The sequence below is a fragment of the Mus pahari genome, chromosome 19 (genome assembly GCF_900095145.1).
Source record: "Mus pahari chromosome 19, PAHARI_EIJ_v1.1, whole genome shotgun sequence".
Taxonomy (NCBI): domain Eukaryota; kingdom Metazoa; phylum Chordata; class Mammalia; order Rodentia; family Muridae; genus Mus; species Mus pahari.
Genome location: NC_034608.1, coordinates 40,571,148 through 40,576,791, shown reverse-complemented (window position 1 = coordinate 40,576,791; position 5,644 = coordinate 40,571,148). Strand labels below are relative to the sequence as shown.

Below are 5,644 nucleotides of genomic sequence, written 5' to 3'. Positions count from 1 at the left end.
GTGTTCTGAAATAAGTTTGACGTCGGGGTTGGGGATTTAGCTCAGTGGTAGAGCGCTTGCCTAGCAAGCCCAAGGCCCAGGGTTCGGTCCTCAGCTCTGAAAAGATTTAAAAAAAAAAAAAAGAAGAAGAAGAAGAAAAGGAAGTCTGATGCTATTTCTTCCACACACCTCATGGACACTCCTCCTTTCTTGCTCTTCTGGGCCATGCTATGCCACAGCTGGCACAAAATACCTACAAGAGTGACAACAGAAACTGACACTATCTCATCAATTCAGACTTGAGATAGGGGTATTATTATTATTATTATTTTGGGTTTTTTTCGAAACAGGGTTTCTCTATATAGGCCTGGGTGTCCTGGAACTCACTTTGTAGACCAGGCTGGCCTCGAACTCAGAAATCCGCCTGTTTCCTCTGTCTCCCGAGTGCTGGGACTAAAGGCGTGCACCACCACGCCCGGCGGGTGTGTGTGTGTGTGTGTGTGTGTGTGTGGTATTATTGTTTGAATGGACTGTTCCCCGACTCTGACTTTCATGTCCTGTTACCAAAGTCACTGTGTCTCCCAGGGAGAAAAAAGAAAAAAGGAGAGAGAGAGAGAGAGAGAGAGAGAGAGAGAGAGAGGTAACAGGGGTTGTCTCGCTACTGACTGGTTGTAATAAAGAGCCCACAGCCAATAGCTAGGACAGGAAGTACAATGGTGGGCCAAGAGAAAGGGACAGCAGGGAAGAGAAATGGAGGGGGGGGGGGAAGAAAGCAGACTCAGCTTAGAAATCGGTGAAGGGAGTGAGCACTGACTGGAGCAGAGCAGTGAGCATAGAACTAGTCACGTGGCAGGTCACAAGCTAGAAGAGTCTGGTTAAGTTTAAGTAGCCAGGACACTGCCCCAGCAAAAGGCCTCTTTTTCTTTCTTTCTTTCTTTCTTTCTTTCTTTCTTTCTTTCTTTCTTTCTTTCTTTCTTTCTTTCTTTCTTTCTTTCTTTCTTTCCCCAAGACAGGGTTTCTCTGTATACCCCTGGCTGTCCTGGAACTCAGAAATCCAAAAAGGCCTAAGCTTAAACTATATTAAAAGTTTCTGTGTCATCATCACCACCACCACCACCATCACCATCATCACCATCCTCATCATCATCCTGAGGCAGGACCTCACTGTCTGTCCTTGAAGTCCAGGCTGTGTCTGAGCTTGCATTTCTTCCGTCTCTGCGCTCCAAGTACTGGGGTCAGACAGGCCTGTACCCTGCCTCATGCCTGATTTCTTGAGAACCTCTCAGTCTTTCGAGATCCTTCTATATGAGACGTTTTCATGGTGTTCCCTTTGCTTTGTTAGGTTTAGGCTAAGGGCCAACCAGGCCACACTTGCCTGCAGCGCCCCCTACACCTCCAGCCTTACTGGCCAGACAAGACCCTGGGACCCTGACTGTGTACCTGTACCCTCTCTAACAGACTTCCCAAGAACTGGGGTCTCAGTAGAGCGATGCTAAATGCCAGCGCAGATGGCTGATCAGATGAAACCATCTGCAGTCTCTCTCTGTCTCCATCCTCAGAGCTGATTCTGAGACCCCTGATGACTATGAACAGAGACAGACACACACGACCAAGAGCCTGCCTGTGACTCTCTGATAGACTCCGTAAGTACCTGGGTCCCAGGAGATGAGCTAATTACTCTGCAAAGGAAGTCGGCAGACCTTAGATCACCAGCCCCATAGACACTGAGCTGACGTACATCTCCCAACCACGTGTGGATTCGCTTTAACTAAATGCACCCTGCCTTCACAGCTCCCCTCCCCTCCTCTAAGTCACACATGAACGGGATTCCTTCCTCTCTTTCCTCATCCTGTGAGAGGCCTCCTCCCCTCCCACAAAAGCCTTACAGCAGACATCTTTGCTCATTTTACAGTAGACATCTTTGCTCATTTGGATGATCTTAAACCCTCTCTTTTCAGTCCTTTTCTTGTGTTAAGTAAGGCTGCAGTCTCAACGTGCTCCAGTGATTTCTATAGAATTAAAGACCTCAGATTCCCTACATGCAGAAAGGAGAGGGGACAGGAAGAACAGAAGCACACACAACTAGGGGTTCCTGTCCATTCTTAATCCTTGGCTCTGTGTTCATAACTTTATCTCCCATATTCTTTTCCACTTTCTGAGACTTTCTCTCTCGTTTCTCTTTATTTTCTTTCTTTTTTCTTCTTCTTATATTTTCTTGGAAATATTCACTTAGTGCGGTGGGTTGAATATGCTTGGCCCAGGGAGTGGCACTATTAGGAGGTGTGGCCTTGTTGGAGGAAGTGTGTCACCATAGGGGTGGGCTCTGAGAGCTCCTAGTTATCAAGTTCCATCCAGAGGAAGAAAGTCTCCTGGCTGCCTTTGGATCGTGATGTGGAAAATCAGCCCGTACAGCACCAAGTCTGCCTGCACCGCTACCGTGCTTCCTGCCGGGAGGATGATGGACTGAACCTCTGGCACTGGAAGCCAGCCCCAACTGAATGTTTTCATTTATAAGAGTTGCCTTGTTCATGTTGTCTCTTTTCAGCAATAAAAACCAAACCCTAACTAAAATACTTACCCTACTTTTATTATGTAGCCCTGACTAGCCTATAATTCACTGTGTAGAACAGGCTGGCCCAGACTCACAGTGAGAAGGCTAGGTTGATTCTGTGACAGGCTTCAAATGGATAGTTAAGGAGTTTAGGCCTAAATCTCTGTTTCCAAAAACTGGGCAATTCCAGGCCTCAGAAGCTGCCAGCCACCTGGCCTGAGGCAAGGACAATGGGTCAGCAGCAATTTCGAGACTTCCTCAGCAAGTTTACAGCCCCCACTCTCCAGTAATGGAATGTCTGTAGAGATGGACCCAACAGATTAACACAGAGGTCACCTACCCCGGAATTCTCTAACGTGCTTTAAATCAGGCCTGGAAGCTCAGTTGTCTTTCTATCTTGGTAATGGGAGACCCCAGCATGCTGGACTTCTGCAGAATAAAACACTCTGTGTTTACATACTATTTGAGTCCTGGGTATCATTCTTCAGCAAATCATGGACTCTTATAACAGATATGCTTGCCTCTGCCTCTTGGGATTCAAGGTGTGCGCCACCACACCCAGCTCGCTCCCTAGAATTTGATGGCGCTCCTGTTAAGGAGAAGGCAGTAGTTTGGGGTAAGAGTTAACATGAAATTACCGGTTCTAACACAAGCTTTGCCAGAAGATGGGTTCACATGCATGAGAGCTGTGATTGGCATAACCATCAGACTGTTACCCATGTTGTACCAGATAATAGTTTTTCAAACTGAGCCTGACCCTAGGCTTGTTTTGCTTGTTTTACAAGCAGCTTCTGACCCTGTTTTGAGGAAACAGGATGACGACAACTCTTGAGTACACTCATAAACGACACTACCTATCAAACGCCTGCAAAGTCCGTTCACCATAGATTGGTAAATGACTTATTCCTGGGAGTAGCGAGGGAGGGAGCCACCATATAACTCTATTGGGGTGTGACGGTTTGTATATGCTCAGACCAGGGAGTGGCATGGTGAGAGGATGGGGCCCTGTTGGAGTGGGTATGTCACTGTGGGCCTGGGCTTTAAGACCTTTAACCTCGCTGCCTGGAAGTCAGTATTCCACTAGCAGCCTTCAGATGAAGATGTAGAACTCTCAGCTCTGCCTGCACCGTGCCTGTCTGAATGCTGCCATGCTCCCACCTTGATGATACCGGACAGAACCTCTGAACCAGCCCCAGTTCATGTTGTCCTTATAAGACTTGCCTTGGTCATGGTGTCTGCTCACAGTAGTAAAACCCTAAGACATGAGGTGTGCTGGTTTATGGCCAACTCTCCCCCTATCCAGGCTCATTGCACTAGGGAGAGAAGCTTAGTGGGTGTGGGTCTGTGGTGAGTGCACAGGCAAATAACACACACACACACCTAGAAATAGATTTAGAGAATTGGTTTCTTTCTTTCTTTCTTTCTTTCTTTCTTTCTTTTTTTTTTTTTTTTTGACAGTCTCAAGTTTTTATTCAGTGGGTCTCTGTGTCTAGAAGAAGGTGTTGGGCCTCTTGGTGGTGAAGTGTGGCTTATACTGGCGCCGCAACACGCGGTGGGGCAGTGGGAATTTGATCTTGGAGTCGTGGAACTGCTTGACAGCTGGCCGGCGGCACTTGCCAGCTGCAATCTCTTCCACCTTCATGATCTGGATGGAGTGGGCACGGGCACGGTGTCTGGCACCCGTGTCTCGGTAGCACTGTGTGACTGCACCAGCAGTGGTCAGGTCACGGTACTCTCGGGTACATGTTGTGCGTGCCACTTCGGGAGTCATAGCGCAGCCAGATGCCAAAGTTCTTCACGCGCAGGGGTGACTTCTCAAACACCAGTCCGCAGTACACAATCTCCCCGGATGACTTCTTCATCTTCTTCAGCTGTGACACAAAGTACCAGAAGCGGGACTTGGCCACCACATGGTTGGGTGCAAAGATTCGCATCCGGTACAGTGGTGGCATGTGGCATTTTGGGGTTGGCAAGCAGCGCCCAACCACCTTGTACTCCCGAAGCGTGCCCGAGGCCTTCATGGCACTGCGCGCTCGTTCACTGCCAGTCACAAAAGGCGAGAATTGGTTTCTTTATTGGGGGTAACAGGCTATTTAAACCTCTTGGGGGTGAGTAGGGGATGTGGTGGGGGGGTGAGTGTACATCATTGGCTAGTGCCAGGGGCTGGGGATGCCTCATTTGCATGAGGAGGAATTCCAGGTGCTGCTGGACAGGATCTTATAAGGAGAAAGGAAGTTTAACCTGGCTACAGGCTCTGCGACTTCCTCTGGTGAGGCAAGGGTTGGGACACAGGGCTATGTGTGCTAGGACATGCAGGCAGGTGGGGAGTGATTTCAGGATGAGATTTCTGGGGTTTGGACACACCTCGGCCCCACTCTTGCTCCAGGCCTGCTCCTCCTGTTCCCACAGCTCCCTGGCCCCACAACTCTATGGCCCCACAGCTCCGAGGCCCCGTGGCCCGACGGGGGTATACTGAGACAGTAGGAACACTCGGGTGCGTTGAAATCACATCAGGGAAATCAGGCCTAAGAACTTAGCAGTATGAATGAGAATCCCTGAAAAGAAGCTGTGTCTATAACTAACTTCGATGACTGCAGTATTTGGAACGCCACAGTTAGTTCTAGGTCTAGAAGCCTGAGTAAAAATTCTCTTGGGCTATCTTTGGCTCCAGAAAGAGCCATGTGCCAGTGCCAGATTTCACATCTTGATACACAGATTAAAAACCTCTCCAGTGTATCAATTTAACAAAAACCCTGTCTTCTACCAATTGGAAGGGCTAAAAAGACTATGAGGTAATATCGGAGCCCAGAATTGAGGTTCCCTCCACCTGCAGTACCCACCTTCCTGTTATTCCCAATCAATATATTTTCAGAATGCCTGGGGGGTGTTTTTTGGGGCGATGACACCCAGAGGGGTGGAATGGGGGGAAGGACTTGCATGAAGGGCACTGGGAGAGGAGGGAGAGCTGGTATTGGGTTGTAACATGGATGCCTTGATTGCTTTCTTTGTTCTGTTACCTTAAAAACTCTTAAACTGCTCTCACGTTGGAACATTGTATTTAGGTGAGAATGAAATCTATGTTTCCGGGTCATAGTTACTTCTGGGTTTGGTTTT

General features: G+C 48.4%; 1 pseudogene; it reads right to left on the bottom strand.

Annotated features, from left to right (window-relative positions):
* Positions 1 to 3,984: 3,984 nt before the first annotated feature.
* On the bottom strand, positions 3,985 to 4,565 carry LOC110336808 (annotated as a pseudogene).
* Positions 4,566 to 5,644: the final 1,079 nt, after the last annotated feature.